At 46.8% G+C, this 16,474-nt stretch overlaps 1 protein-coding gene across 2 annotated transcripts in view; it reads right to left on the bottom strand.

Moving 5' to 3' along the window:
• CLDN15 (claudin 15) overlaps positions 1 to 16,474 on the bottom strand; it is a 97,308-nt gene that overhangs the window by 54,336 nt on the left and 26,498 nt on the right. The gene's annotated exons all lie outside the window — the stretch shown is intronic.

The following is a 16,474-nucleotide window of genomic DNA, read 5'->3' as shown; positions in this document are numbered from 1 at the left end:
TCTAGACAGTAGCAGTGCTGCATGATTTGAGTGTCCCTAACGTGAGAGGAGACCGTGACAGAGGATAGCTAGATCCTAGCAGAAAGAAGGAGAGAAGTAACAATGTCAGAATAATCGATCTGAGACCTGTACATAGGAAGGACAGCTAGCAGTACAATTCAGAGTTTATAACTCCGAGAGGTAATGGGCTAAGATGGGACAAAGTACGTGAGATGAAGAGAGTGCCCTGGATGAGAGTTCCAGAGACAGAGAAGATAAGTACCAGCCATACTGGCAATATAGTTCCTTGGAGGTGAAAGAAGATGCAGAAACATGTCTAGTTTTGCTAACTAGTACTGATCTGGGCTGTGGTGAAGTAGAGAGAGACGGTGAAGATAGAGATCAAGCAAGGAAAGGAAGGAATTGGAACTATGTGTGGAAAATGCTCCATGTTGTGAAGAAAACGTTCATAAAATTGAGTACCCTCTGCCTACTGTACATAATCCTCACAAAGTTATCGTTAAGAAAACAATTTGTTTTTTGACTGGTGGTCTCCCTCATTGAATTATGGAACATCTGGTCCTGACCAATCAAAGTCGTCCGTTAAATGTGGCTTGCAAGAGCATAGTACCTCCACAGCACAAGTCCACCCACCCAGCCAAGACCCTCACTTTCATTTAAAGTGCCGGGGCGTAAGATGAGTACCTTGCCCCCAGTTAGCACCCTGCACCACGTTACAGCTGTGTACATCACATAGCAAATACTGAGCCTGCTTTATATACATAACATAGGAGACACTGACACTGCTCTGTATACATCACATAGGATACACTGAAACTGCTCTATATACATCACATAGGAGACACCAAGCCTGCTGTATATACAGTGCAGAAAATAAGTATTTGATACACTGCCGATTTTGCAAGTTTTCCCACCTACAAAGAATGGAGAGATCTGTAATTTTAACCACAGGTACACTTCAACTATGAGAGACAGAAACTTGAAAAAAAAACAAAAAAGCAGAAAATCACATTGTATGATTTTTAAATAAGTAAATTACATTTTATTGCATGAAATAAGTATTTGCTCATCTACCAATCAGCAAGAATTCTGGCTCTCACAGACATGTTAGTTTTTCTTTAAGAAGCCTTCCTACTCTGCACTCATTACCTGTATTAATTGCTCCTGCTTGAACTCATTACCTGTGTAAAAAACACCTGGCCACTCACTCAATCAATCACACTCCACCATGGCCAAGACCAAAGAGCTGCCTAAAGACACCTGGGACAAAATTGTAGACCTGCACAAGGCTGGGATGAACTACAGGACAATAGGCAAGCAGCTTGGCGAGAAGGCAACAACTGTTGGCACAATTGCTAGAAAATAAAAGAAACACAAGATCATTGTCAATCTTCCTTGGTCTGGGGCTCCATGCAAGATCTCGCAGTGTGGGGTAAGGATGATTCTCAGAATATCAGGATTCAGCCCAGAACTACATGGGAGGACCTTGTCAATGACCTGAAGAGAGCTGGAATCACAGTCTCAAACATTATCATTAGTAACACACTGTCATTGATTAAAATCCTGCAGAGCACACAATGTCCCCCTGCTAACACTAGCACATGTCCAGGCCTGTTTGAAGTCCACCTGTGGTGATTTGGATGATCCACAGGACACATGGGAGAAGGTCATGTGGATACGTGAGAGCAAAATCAAACTTTTTGGTATCAACTCCACTCGCCGTGTTTGGGGGAAGAAGAAGGATGAGTAGAACCCAAACACTGTCCCAACCGTGAATCATGGTGGGGGAAACATCATACTTTGGGGGTGCTTTTCTACATAAGGGACATTACGACTGCACCATATAGAAGAGAGGATGGATGGGGTTATGTGAGATTTTGGCCAATAAGCTCATATGCTCAGTAAGAACATTGGGTCATGACTGGGTCTTCTGGCATGACAATGACCCGAAATACACAGCCAGGGCAACAAAGGAGTGGCTCCGTAAGAAGAATTTCAAGGTCCTGGAGTAGCCTAGCCAGTCTACAGACCAGAACCCAATGGAAAATCATTGGACAGAGCTGAAACTGGATGTTGCCCAGTGACAGCCCCAAAACCTGAAAGATCTGGAGAATATCTGTATGGAAGAGGGGGGCAAAATCCCTGATGCAGAAACGTCTGACCACTAATTGCAAACAAAGGTTTCTGGACCAAATATTAAGTTCTGTTTTTCTATTGTATCAAATACTTGCAAAAAAATGCAAATTAATTATGTGAAAAACATACAATCTGATTTTCTGGATTTTTTAAGGTTCTGTCTCTCACAGGTGAAGTGTATCTACGATAAAAAATACAGACCTCTCCATTCTTTGAAAATCAGCAGTGTTTCAAATACTTATTTTCCCCACTGTACATCACATAGGAGACACCGAGACTGCTGTACATACATCACATAGGAGACACCAAGACTGCTATATGCCAAAATGCTTCTTTCACTATCAGGACGGGAGCACAGAGCTCGCTAACCCCTCCCACGAAAAATATTTTGACGCTGTCAATAGCCAGTGCTAGGACATAATCATTTCTTGCGCATGCTGCATCGAATGCTGAATCCATGGGCGGACAAACCGCCGGTTCAACCGGTGCAGCTGCATCGGGGCCCAGAGGCTCTGGGGGCCCCTGCAGGCAGGGTCGGAGTTAGGGGCAGGCAGCTGCCTAGGGCTCCCGCTTCCCCAGGGGCCCCCAGCTAGCGGATCATCACGCAGCTGCTTTGGGTCCCCTGTGAGGCAGGGGGCCCGCCTGCCACCAGCGCTGACTCCCCCGCTGCATTGAACTATACCGGCATCTGCCGGTACAGTTCAAAGCAACGATGGAGGAGAGAGCATAAGATGATGCTCCCTCTCCCATCATTCCCTGCTCTGCCTCTGAACTGTGGGTGAGCGATGACGTCATTGCGCACTGACTGTATACCAGGCAGTGCAGCGGCAGCCACCGAGACAGAAGCAGGCAGCAGCGCGGGCATTAGGAGAGGTGAGGAGTGATTTTTTTTTTCTATAACAGTGAGTACTGGACTTCGGGGCCATTCTCGGGGGGAAGATGCGGGCTGTGCTATATACTATGCGGCCTGTGTTATATACTAAGTGGCTGTGCTATATACTAGTACGCAGGCTGTGCTATATACTATGGAATCTGTGTTATATGCTAAGGGACTGTGTTACATACTAGTACGTGGGCTGTGCTATATACTAGTACACGGGCTGTGTTATATACTACGTGGGCTGTGTTATATACTACGCGGGCTGTGCTATATACTATGCGGGCTGTGCTATATACTACATGGCCCGTGCTATATATTATGTGGCCTGTGCTATATACTATGGGGGGTATAATATATTCTATGGAGGAGGCTGTTATATACTATGTGGCTGTGCTATATACTGTGTGGCTGTGCTATATACTATGCGGGCTGTACTATATACTATGGAGGTATATTATATTCTATGGGGGAGGCTGTGTTATATACTATGTGGCTGTGTTATATAATATGGGTGGTACATTATGCAATATATTCTATGGGGGAGGCTGTGTTATATACTATGGGGGCTGCATAATATACTATGGGGAGGTGGGCTGTATTATGTTCTATGGGGGCTACATTATATTCTATGGGGGGCTGTATTAGATTTTATGAGGGAGGATTACATTATGAGGAGGTGGGCTGTATTCTATTCTATTTGGTTCTACATTATATTCTATGGGGCAGTATTATATTTATATTCTATGAGGGGTGATTGCATCATACTCTGAAGGGGCTACATTATACTGTATGAGTGGGGCTGCATTATATTCTATGGGGGTTACATTATACTCTGTGGGGTGGTTGCATTATGCTCTATTGGGTGGTTGCATTATACTATATGTGGGCTGCATTATACTGAATCGAGGACTATGGGGAATACATTATACTATATGGAGAACTATGGGGTGCATTATACTATGGGAAGTGAATTGCACTACATGGATGACTATGGCAGTGCATTATACTACAGTATATGGAGCACTATGAGGAGTGTATTATACTATGTGGAGGACTATAGGAAATGTATAATACTATATGGAGGACTATGAGGAGTGTATTATACTATGTGGAGGACTATGGGGAGTGTATTATACTATACGGAGGACTATGGGGCACATTATATTATATGGCGGACTATGGGGTGTGCATTTTACAATATGGAGGACTGTAGTGCACATTATAACACATGGAGGACTATGGGGTGTATTATACTAAACAAGCAAAATACTGCATATTCATCGAGTGATTGGCTTGTTCATAGCCGAAACAGAGATCCTTGTTCTCAGCAGCACATCACAGGTGTAAACTGTATATGTGCTGCTGATAACATGATACTGTATGGGGAGAGATTGATCTAATTGTGATTGTTCTGTTCCCATCATTCTTTCTCAGTTGGTGTAAAGAGGCCGGGAAACAAGCGAACGACTTCAATATTGTCGATCACACTCGTTTAGAGGCCTGAACTCAAGACATGTAAATACAACAGAAATGCTTCTGTGTGAAGTGCAATATGTTAGCATTGGGGGCCCCATTTTAAACTTTGCCTAGGGCCCCACTTTGCCAGAACCCTAATATTGAGGGCAATCTGACCTGTTTATCCGGCTCCGTGGGGCCCCTGGCCAGATTGCCCTCATGTGCGGCGGGCAGGGAGCAATCCCTGCAGGAGAAAATGGGAGCGGAGCTGCAGGGAATGGATCCGTCCTGCTTCCTGTCTTACATAGCAGCGGCTGAATGACATCATCAATCAGCGCCGAGGCTGTGCGAGACAGGAAGCTGCTGGCGATGGTGGGGCTTCAGGATACCGTGCGCAGAGGTGAGGTGTGTGTGTGTGTAGAGGGGTGAATGGTGCTGTGTGTGTGGAGGGAGAAGACCTCCTGAGGGCTACATCCAGACTGAGCCGCTATACTGGATGCTCTGCAGTCTGTGTGATCTGGACTGTTTATTTTGTTATGTCTGCACAGAAAGGCTGCTCATTTTTTCTTTGCTTGTGGCTGGATTATGAAGCATCAATAAAGTACTCATGGTCTAGGGAAAAATTAAAAGGCCGGCGGCCCTAGCAGTGTTTTCCCAAGGAGCCTGCATGGAGGCCAAAGAAAATTACATCACAGGCTGTAAACGACCCGTGAGCTGGAGGTTCCCCACCCCTACATTATTGTGTATTAGCTGAATCTATACCTGCCACATAGTGATAATGAGGATATGTCACTAAAATGTATTACCTATAGTGACATATAACAGTGATACCCACAGTGCCCCATAATAACAGGGATATCCACAGTGCCCCCATAATAACAGTGATATCCACAGTGCCCCCATAATAATAGTGATATCCACAGTGCCTCATAATAGTGATATCCACAGTGCCTCATAATAACAGTGATATCCACAGTGCCCCCATAATAATAGTGATATCCACAGTGCCCCATAATAGTGATATCAACAGTGCCCCCATAATAACAGTGATATCCACAGTGCCCCATAATAACAGTGATATCCACAGTGCCCCCATAATAACAGTGATATCCACAGTGCCCCATAATAACAGTGATATCCACAGTGCCCCATAATAACAGTGATATCCACAGTGCCCCATAATAACAGTGATATCCACAGTGTCCCCATAATAACAGTGATATCCACAGTGCCCCATAATAACAGTGATACCCACAGTGCCCCATAATAACAGTGATATCCACAGTGCCCCCATAGTAACAGTGATATCCACAGTGCCCCATAATAACAGTGATATCCACAGTGCCCCATAATAACAGTGATATCCACAGTGCCTCATAATAACAGTGATATCCACAGTGCCCCATAATAACAGTGATATCCACAGTGCCCCATAATAACAGGGATATCCACAGTGCCCCATAATAACAGGGATATCCACAGTGCCCCCATAATAATAGTGATATCCACAGTGCCTCATAATAACAGTGATATCCACAGTGCCCCATAATAGTGATATCAACAGTGCCCCCATAATAACAGTGATATCCACAGTGCCCCATAATAACAGTGATATCCACAGTGCCCCCATAATAACAGTGATATCCACAGTGTCCCCATAATAACAGTGAAATCCACAGTGCCCCCATAATAACAGTGATATCCACAGTGTCCCCATAATAACAGCGATATCCACAGTGCCCCCATAATAACAGTGATATCCACAGTGCCCCATAATAACAGTGATATCCACAGTGCCCCCATAATAAAAGGGATATCCACAGTGCCCCATAATAACAGCGATATCCACAGTGCCTCATAATAACAGGGATATCCACAATGCCTCCATAATAACAGCGATATCCACAGTGCCCCATAATAACAGCGATATCCACAGTGCCCCATAATAACAGCGATATCCACAGTGCCCCATAATAACAGTGATATCCACAGTGCCCCATAATAATAGTGATATCCACAGTGCCCCATAATAACAGTGATATCCACAGTGCCCCATAATAACAGTGATATCCACAGTGCCCCATAATAGTGATATCCACAGTGCCCCATAATAACAGTGATATCCACAGTTCCCCCATAATAACAGTGATATCCAGAGTGCCCCATAATAACAGTGATATCCACAGTGCCCCCATAATAACAGTGATATCCACAGTGCCCCATAATAATAGTGATATCCACAGTGCCCCATAATAGTGATATCCACAGTACCCCATAATAACAGCGATATCCACAGTGCCCCCATAATAACAGTGATATCCAGAGTGCCCCATAATAACAGTGATATCCACAGTGCCCCATAATAACAGTGATATCCACAGTGTCCCATAATAACAGTGATATCCACAGTGCCCCATAATAACAGCGATATCCACAGTGCCCCATAATAATAGTGATATCCACAGTGCCCCATAATAGTGATATCCACAGTACCCCATAATAACAGCGATATCCACAGTGCCCCCATAATAACAGTGATATCCAGAGTGCCCCATAATAACAGTGATATCCACAGTGCCCCATAATAACAGTGATATCCACAGTGTCCCATAATAACAGTGATATCCACAGTGCCCCATAATAACAGCGATATCCACAGTGCCCCATAATAACAGTGATATCCACAGTATCCCCATAATAAGTGATATCCACAGTGTCCCCACAATAACAGTGATATCCACAGTGCCCCATAATAACAGTGATATCCACAGTGTCCCCATAATAAGTGATATCCACAGTGTCCCCACAATAACAGTGATATCCACAGTGCCCCCATAATAACGGCAACATCCATATTTGCCTCTTTTTAACTCTATTTAGATACCAAGTTATGGATTGGATACTTTCTATATATTTGGGTTTGGTTAGGACTCAAACTGTCCCTGGAGCTGGGACCCTAACTATCCCTGTCCTGGGGGTACTCCTAAAGTCTCCGACTTTACTATGCTCCTGTACAATCCCTAATCTGTCCCCTCCCACACCCCATGAGGCATGGGACAGAAATGAAAGGTAAACCAGTCACAAATTCAAAACATGGATAACAGAAAACCTCTATCATACCAAAGCACTAACCAACAATAGGGAGAAGGATAGGGACTGGGAGGAATAAACTAAAAAAGGAAAAGGGGACCAGAAGATAAATACACACGTGCAACAGCAAACTACAGAACAACTCCAACTCCAAACTTGAACTACTTAGCTCCTAAAAGCAAGGAAGCAGAGCTTTCACTGGCAGGGCAGAGATGGTCTGGCCAGGTTGTATAGGAAGAATTAATGACCAGATCAGAAGCAGCTGAAATGGAACTGCATGTTTCTGACAAGCATAGAAAGGGTCGTTGATCTCTTCAGCACCAAAGGAAACCAAATTCATTTAATACTGGATCCAATTACACAGGCTAAATCGAAGATCTGCGATTCACAATACGCAGTGGTCTTCTACCCCCAGATCTCACAGGTTGGCATGACAGTTAGACCTTGTTAGTGAGATGTTTGAATAGTCATCTGCGTTTCGGTCAGTTCTCTGCGTTTCGGTCAGTTCTCTGCGTTTGGGTCAGTTCTCTCCGTTTCGGTCATTCTCTGCGCGTGTTTTCCAAAGGTGAAAATAGATGGTAGGGTTAAAGTTAACTCTATGACCCAAGGTAACACAAAAAGCACAAACATGCCCTATGTGCTGTATGTTGATAAGACAACCACATTTCTGGGCCCTAGAATAGTGAATGTGGACATTACAGACAGTCTCTATGATGGTCAGAACAGGAGATCAGTCAGTAGGAGAATTTCTTGTTCAGGTGGACTTATTTTCTAGAACCACAGTGATCGGTTGATTGTCACAGCTGATTATCTTGATGAGGCAGCCTCCTCAGTGGCTGACATGCAAAGCTCCAATCCGTTGAATCCTTAAGGGGGCATGTAAGGACTGTCTAGCCTTCTCCATTGAAGAGGAGACCCTTGTTGGAGGATTTCCAAAAATGATTGATTATACTGAAGGAATAGAAATTCAATGCCGATGGGCAGCTATGGAAATGAAGACATAGTAAAGCTATCCTAAAATAATGGGATTCAGTAACTTTTACCCCACAAAAAAAAAAAATAACATCTTTTTGTTTAAGAAGTTCTTGCTATGCCCCTTATTCAAAATCTGGTCATGGGCATTACATCTCTGCATGTGGAGGAACTCTCTGAAGACACACTGTCTTTGGTTTTGGGAAGGAAGGATTCAGTAGATTTTCTATTTGCATTCACTAGGTTCTAGCTTTTTATTTTTCACCTAACCAAGCTGGAAGAACCTTGAGAACTCAAGGTGTAGGGCTTCCAAACCACCATTGCTGCTTAGTCTATAAGGTTAAGTAGAACTTTAAGAACTCTTTGATTCCTTTTAGGAGACTACCTCTTGAAGTTATTCCCTGTCTATAAGTCATCTTAGGTCATATAGACATTACTGAGGGGTCTCTCATGTACAGGACTTCTCCAGAAAATCTTTGTGAGTGACTCTTTTTCTGGAGGTCATGAGACATTTGTGAATTTCATCTGACTGGCTGTGATATTACATTTCCTCTGTGTTGGCCATTGATAATGGATGAAGGAAGATCTTGAGGTGCAAAGGCTAAAAGTCTAAGTAGGATAAAATGTTCTAAGGAAGAAGAAAGCATTAGCGGCGATAAAAGAATCATATATGGAGATTGTACATTTTAAGAAGGGGTTTCCGTAAAATATGATGGGTGAGCAGAGAAGCCACCTATCGTTAGATATTTTGGAGCAAAGTAAAATGAATTTCAAGGCAAATCCAGTCAACCAGGACAAAATTCCTGTTTGGAAAATTCCTAAGTAAGAGGGAAATAGCCAAAAAAGATGAATGATGAAAACTTGGGAACTATTAGCAGAAAAAGGTATAAAATAATAACCACGCTATACTGAAGCTAAAGAGGGCAACATACATTAGCATTGGATGTACACAAGTGTAACCAATTATTTATACGTTTTACTTATGTGTACCAGTGTTGGTGATACAGTGTGCTGCGAAACCAGTAGGATAACAGGTATGATGATCGGCTGACAGCTGGTGCTGTGTGTGGGGCGCAGATGCTGAGGATGACGATGGTCGGGGTAGGTTCCAGTAAGGAGCGGTGCTGCTGGGCAATCGTTGCTGAGCAGGGATAGATGCCGACACCTCGCGTGCTCCAGCCGGAACCAAAGCTGAGGCTGTGACATGGTTGGAGGGGGCGGGCCTAGGTCTGACATCACAGAGCTACGAAGACGGGTGTGCGAGGAGAACAAATACCAACATATCGCGCTAGTATATAAGGACGGGCTACATGCTGGAGTCATAGCCCTGATGAAGAGGGGTGATATCCCTCGAAATGTATTGTTCTGGACTTTTTGATCTGGTATAGGCAATGCAGTTCTTCCATAACCCGTCCTTGAAAACAGGCGCCTTGGTCAGAGTGAATCCTCTTCGGACAGTTGTACACTCAGATGAAGTCTCTGCAAATGGCCTGTGCCGCCGACTTAGCAGTCTGATCCCAAGTTGGAGTCACCACAGGAAATTTGGTGAAGTGGTCGGTCATCAACAGGCAGTGTTCGTATCCAAGGTGAGCTGGGCCTATAGTCAAGTAGTTGATCATCAGCACCTCCAGAGAGGCGGAGGTCACAATAATTTGTGTAGGGACCCTCTGCTCTGTAGGCTTTGCTAACTCACAGCTCCTTCATTGTTGACAAACCTCATCTACTGCTGCTTTCAGGCGAGGATGATAGACCAGTTTCTGCAGCCACCGGAATGTCTTCTCTGGGCCAAAGTGGGCCCCTCTCTCATGGGCTTCGGTAGCCACCTCACGGAGCAATTTTTCTGGGAGCACCACTTGCCAGGTGACTCCCCATTCCCGTGACAACTGCACTTTCTGATACAGCAGGCCATCTTTCAGTTGAAGCCTCTCCCACCGTCAAAGGATCTGTAAGGTTCCCGGGAAAAAGGCATCTCTCTCTTTGTTTGGGAAGTTGCTTCAAAGCTACCAATTGTCTCAACTGGGCGACTTCCTTATCTTCCTGTTGACGCTTTACCCAGTTGTCACGAGGCCATCCCAGTGTGTGTTCTCTGGTAGTCCCCCCCATCTGTCCCTTTATTACAGCCAGCCTTCTGATGAAATTACGAAACTCAGGGATCTCTTCAGCCTCCAGTTAGGTCCAGGTCGCTCATGAGTCACTCGGGATAAAGCATTGGCATGGGTGTTTTAGGCTCCCCTCCAATAGGCAATCTTGCACCTTCTACTGGTACTAGGCCATGCGGGCCACCCATCTCTGCTCCAGGGCTCCTAGCTTTGCATTTTCCAGATGAGCTAGAGGGTTGCTGTCAGGGCGTACTAAGACTTCGGACTCTGACAGGTACTCAGCGAACTTCTCAGTCATGGCCCACACCAATGCCAGCAGTTCTAGCTTGAAAGAGCTATAGTTATCCGGGTTACGTTCAGCATCATGGAGAGACCTACTCACATAGGCAATCACCGCTCATTTCTGCCCTGCATTTGTGACAATGCAGATCCCAGTCCATGTAGATTTCCGTCGGTGTGGAGGATGAAGGGTTGAGAGAAGTCTGCATAGGCCAGCATGGGTGCTTCGGTCGAGCCATCTTCAGGGCTCCGAAACTTCTTCCTGACTATCTCCCCGCTGTATGGTCTGATTCTTTTCACCAAACGGCACTCCTTTCAAGAACCCTAACAGCGGGTTAGCAATGCGGATGACATTTTTCACGAATCGTCGATAATACCCCGTGAGTCCCAGGAAAGCCCGAACATCCTTCACACTCTTCAGGATGGGCCACTCCTGTACTGCTGCGATCTTCTCATGTGATGGCCTTACCCCTTCAACTCAGGTATTCAATTTGTGTGCGAAAGAGATGACACTTCCGAGGCTTCACTTTCAGGCCATGCTTCTGTAAATGACTCAACACTTAATTCAGCCTTTGCAGGTGTTCCTCAAAAGTGGCTGCATAAACAATGATGTCATACAAGTAGATGAGAGTTGCCTCGAAGTTTAAGTCTCCCAGACATCTTTCCCTCAGTCGCTGGAAGGCCCCGGGTGCGTTAGACAGTCGAAAAGGCATCTGGTTGAACTCTAACAACCCCATAGACAGTATGAAGGCTGTCTTCGCCCGGTCATGCTCGGACATGGGCACTTGCTAATACCCACTGGCCAGGTCCCATGACGAGAAGTACTTTTGCTTTTCCCAGAAGAGACAGTGATTCCTCAATCCTCGGCAGCGAGTATGATATTCACATGGTGCAAGTATTCAGCTTCCGATGCACAAAAGCGCAGGGTTCAGTCTGTTTTTCGGGCTAGGACAATAGGTGCGGCCCAAGGACTTTGGCTTTCTCAGATAACTCCCTTCTGCAGCATATGCGCCAACATCTCTTTCACCTCCTGGTACATTTGTAGTGGGATATTTTCATATTGTTCCATAATGGGTGCGGCGTTTCCATTTGAACCTCATGGGTGATAGCTGTGGTACATCCAAAGTCGTCATCATCATGTTGAGCAAAGACATCCTGATACCAGTCTAGCACCGCTTCTACTTACTGCACCTGTTGTAGTGGGAATTCTGTGAGTTCGGCCCATATCTGCTCCAGTATTCTACACCCCTCTTTTAGGTGATTAGATTCTGACTCTGAGGACACCAATACGGCCACTGTCCAGGGATCTCCTTGCTTTACTGCCAACTGAATGGCCTCTGCAGGTATCAGCTCTTCCGGCATTCCCATAACTTCTGCTACCTCACTCTTGGGCGGAAGCGTGAGAGCACTTTCTCCAAGGTTGACACACCACACTGGTACAGTGCCATCATGAACAATGGCTAACATTCGTGCAACGAGAAGCCCTGTAGGTAATTGATCCTTACAAACTGGCTCTTTCTGCACCAACTCCTTTGAGAGGGGTACAGGCTCGAATACTCAGGGTGAGCACAGTCTGACCAGGTGGTAAGACGAGGTTGGCAGCAGCCGGGATGATTACTTTGCCCAAGGTTTTCCCTTCACTTGATGTCTCTTGGGCCTTGGCTACTCGTATCAGCTGAGGGGTGTGAGGGCTCCATCGATACAAGAACACATCTGCTGACTCATTGACCAGGATGCTCCCGAGATCTTTCAGTACATTCATTCCTAAAGTCACAGTGGGGCCATTGCCGGTGTTCCCAGTGGTACAGACCACCCCTGCGACCGGGATGGGCAACTGATTGGCTGCTGTCAACTTGATCACTGTACCCCATTCAGGCCGCATCGCTTCAGGGAAGAGTCGTCTGAAATAAGTCTCAGGCATAGTAGTTACTTGGGAGCCGGTATCAACTAAACAGCGGCAGCCAGACGATCCATTTCGGCCAATACGAGAAGACTAAGGGAAACTAAGCTTGTGGGACTTTTCTCTCTTCTTCTTGGCTGCTCAGGCTTCGGGCGGCAGTAGAGGGATCTCCCCCAATGCGAGCATCCTTGTGCATAATGTCCAGGACTCCCACAGTTACAACAGGTCGGCTGCTCTTCCGTGCGGGGTGGCCTCTTTTCCTGATAGGCCCCATGACCAGTTCGGCTTCTGGGGCAATCTAAAATGGAAGGCTTCTTCTTCAGGTCAGCTCATTCCTCCCGCATGTCCTGGATTTCCTTCCGAAGCTCTCACCCAACTTGGTTCAGTTGCCAATGAAGAGGCTGCCTCTCCACTCTGGACCTTCCCTGTCAGGACTGTCACCCTCAGCTTTTGCTCATGTGCACATGCTTCGGCCCCCACCTCTAAAAGGGACATGCGCAGATTTACTTGCAAGTGCTCTCGCAAGGCTTGTTTAAGCAAGGTGTCCCTAAAGCCTGCCACTAGCTGGTCTCTCAGGACTGTGTCAGGGGGTCCTACGCCTATGCCATCTCGCTTAGCAATCGCAGTGTGAATCTCCTGCAGCTCGTTCATGTATTGGGTCACGGATCCCCCTCCCTTTGGACATGGCTAAACAAGCACATGCGCAATTCTCCAATGTCTGTGGGGTCTCCATGCATTTCTTCTATGATTTGTAGCACTTTAGTGAAGGTATCTCGCTCATGCGGGGGCTGGAACATGACGGAGCTCCTCGCCTCTCCATCTAGATCCATCATGGCAATCTCTGCCTCCATCACAGGGGTCATGGGGTGCATCCTCAACATACCCCTGACCCACTCAGTCCAGTCCCGTAGCAGAATGTTGCTCCCTGTAAGCTTACGGAGGTTGCTCAACGTGGCCTGTTTACTTTTTAAAATTTGCTTGTAAAGTTTAGGTTATAATTTATAAGCCAAGGGGGTGTTACCAGAGATTCATCACTGGGGGTGGGCACTTTTTCTCCTGCATGACACTGACCAATCATAAGCAGGAAGCATCATGTAGGGGAAAAAAGAACATGCTCATGTGAGGCATGTAATGACACATAGCCTTGCTCTGCTCTGGGATCTCTGCACTTACTGTGTACTATAGAGCAGAGCTAAGTGTGATTAAAAAACACCTCCAGCTTTCATCTTCCAACAGTCAGTGTGGGTGAAATGGGGAATATAGCTGAGCTAACTGCTCTGAGAGGAGAGTTGGAGCTGCAGAGGTGTTTTCAATAAGGCATAGCTCAGCTCTTCCCTTTTCCCACAGACTGACTGCTGAGAGATCAAAGCTGCTGGAGGTGTTTGTTATCACACCTAGCTTTGCTTAGACAGTATCTGCAGAGATCAGAGTTGAGTGCAGGGCTGTCTGCTGAACCTTGTAAAAGGTCCTCTTTAATCCCTTCCCAACATTTGTAAGGTGCGCGTATGTGAAGCGGGTTTGTTGGAAGATACTGCTCCAGGTATGATGGGTGCTTGTGGTCTTATACAGCTCTCACTTGCCTCTAACAGCAGCAACCAGATTGAGGTCTGATCACTGGTGCTTTCGACTAAAATGTTGTTGTCAATCACTTATGATGTAATTTAAGTAGTGAAACTTAGGAGGTGGCTAATATATTAGCTCATCTTTTCCCTGTGGCGTGATCACAGGGGAAGGAAAAATAAAAACGTTATGGCTCTTGAAATAAGGGGAGGAAAAGTGCAAAACAAAAAGTGAAAAAACAAAAAGTGCACGTGCAGCGCCCCAGAGTCCTGGTCGTTGCAGTAATGTCGCTCTGCCACTAAGGGGAGTGATGTTACGTCTGATTGCACTAAAGGAGTTTCTCTGACCAGGTAACACTCATACTACACTTCACACTCCGGCCACCAGGGGGGGTGGTTCTATCTAGTAGGCCACTCCTCACACTCTGGTAAAACTGGGGGTTGGACAGGAAGACAGGGAGAGAAGTAACTGGGAAGAGCTAGTGAGAGGACCTGTCAGGGATGGGATCCTGGCAGACTCCTAAGAGCAGAACTAACCAGTGAACAACGGGAATACAGAAAAGAGGCATTAGGACCAGAAGGAGTCGTGCTGTTAGACCGAGGCAACATCCTTCTGAGGAGCAAACAGTCGGTGGCCGGAACGCCGAGCAAGTAAGAGACTCTAAGTACTACTGCAAACCACGGCCGGACAGCCAATTATAGGTTGGCTGTCTCACACAAATCACCTAAGCAGACAACGGAGGCAGCTGTGGGAGAGGGGCGACTCTAGGGTCCCGGAAGAACTCCAGGCCTACCCCGTCATACGGGTGCGTCCTACCATATCACCTGGGGGACGGAGAGAACGAACATCAGAGACAGACAGAATCAGTTGTGAGGACTATCCCGGGAGCTCAGCAGGGAAGGACTACAACACACAGCGCTAGAAGGTAGACACTGATTCCCACCTGTAAAGAGAACTCCTGATGTGCCTTTGGACCGGCCGGTCTCAAACAGCCCTGTTGACAGCGCTCTGGACTGAGGATTCTAAAACCTTCAGTAAAGAGGTAAAGAGACTGCAACCTGGTGTCCTCGTTATTTACTACGACCTACACTGCACCGCAATATCACCACCATTTAGCACCACCTTTCACTGGACGCCCCTCAGCAGGGTCACAGACCGGGTCTAGCCACCGTGACAACCCCAGAACAGAGACTCAGAGGCCCGGTACCGGGTACCCCTCGGCCCTGCGGCAGTGGGGGTGCTCCATTTTGGCGTCACAAACAGGATTTACTTAAGCCTGAAGAATCAGGTCATGTGTGCCTTGGAACTGTGATTTATTGTGCTTGGACTGTAACTTATTGCAAAGACTGTGCGTTGACAATTGCCGCCAGGAGTTCCCGCCACGATTCGCCATCGCAGTGTGCAGAGGGAGGAGCCTCAGCTTCGTGGGCGGGACCGGCCAAAAAGAAGCGCGGAACGAGAAAGCGCGGTAACGTGCCGATCCCGGAAGAGGAACTCCGATCTCCAGCAGGTTAGTGGAGGAAGGGCCAGCCATGTCCGAGTCGGGAGGAGCGGAGGAAGAGGCCGCAGCCGGGGATGCAGGGGCGCCTCCGGGACCCGCAGCGGGCGAAGCCACGGCCCTAATACAACCACCGGTTGCCGCAGAACCCGCTGTTCCCCTCAGCCAGTCGGACGCTGCCGCTAACACAAAAGCCATAATGCCCTTCTCTATGCCGTACCTGCCCGGAGCGGCCTGGCTCCCACGATACTCTGGGGAGTTGCATACATTCACTGACTTTAAGGAAGGGCTCTGCAGCCTGCTCGAGTTCTATCCCCTGACAGAGCCGCAGAAGGTTCATATGATAACCGGCCAACTCTTTGGGGCGGCTCTGAGAGAATTGAAGTCCTGGCCCGCCGAGGATAAGGGAACTGCACAGCAGATTTTTGCAAAGCTTAAAGCTACCTTCGATACTCGCACTGCTACAGAAATTAAACTGACTTTCTATGGATGCAAACAGAGACCGCAGGATAGCTTACGGGACTATGCCCTTAATCTCCAGGAGGCGATGCGAGCCATTAAGCAGAGTGACCCCGGCAGCATGCAGGATGAGGATAAACTTCTGA

The sequence above is a fragment of the Ranitomeya variabilis genome, chromosome 5 (genome assembly GCF_051348905.1).
Source record: "Ranitomeya variabilis isolate aRanVar5 chromosome 5, aRanVar5.hap1, whole genome shotgun sequence".
NCBI classification, from domain to species: domain Eukaryota; kingdom Metazoa; phylum Chordata; class Amphibia; order Anura; family Dendrobatidae; genus Ranitomeya; species Ranitomeya variabilis.
Note: the sequence above shows the minus strand (reverse complement) of the source record. Positions and strands in the feature narration are given on the sequence as shown.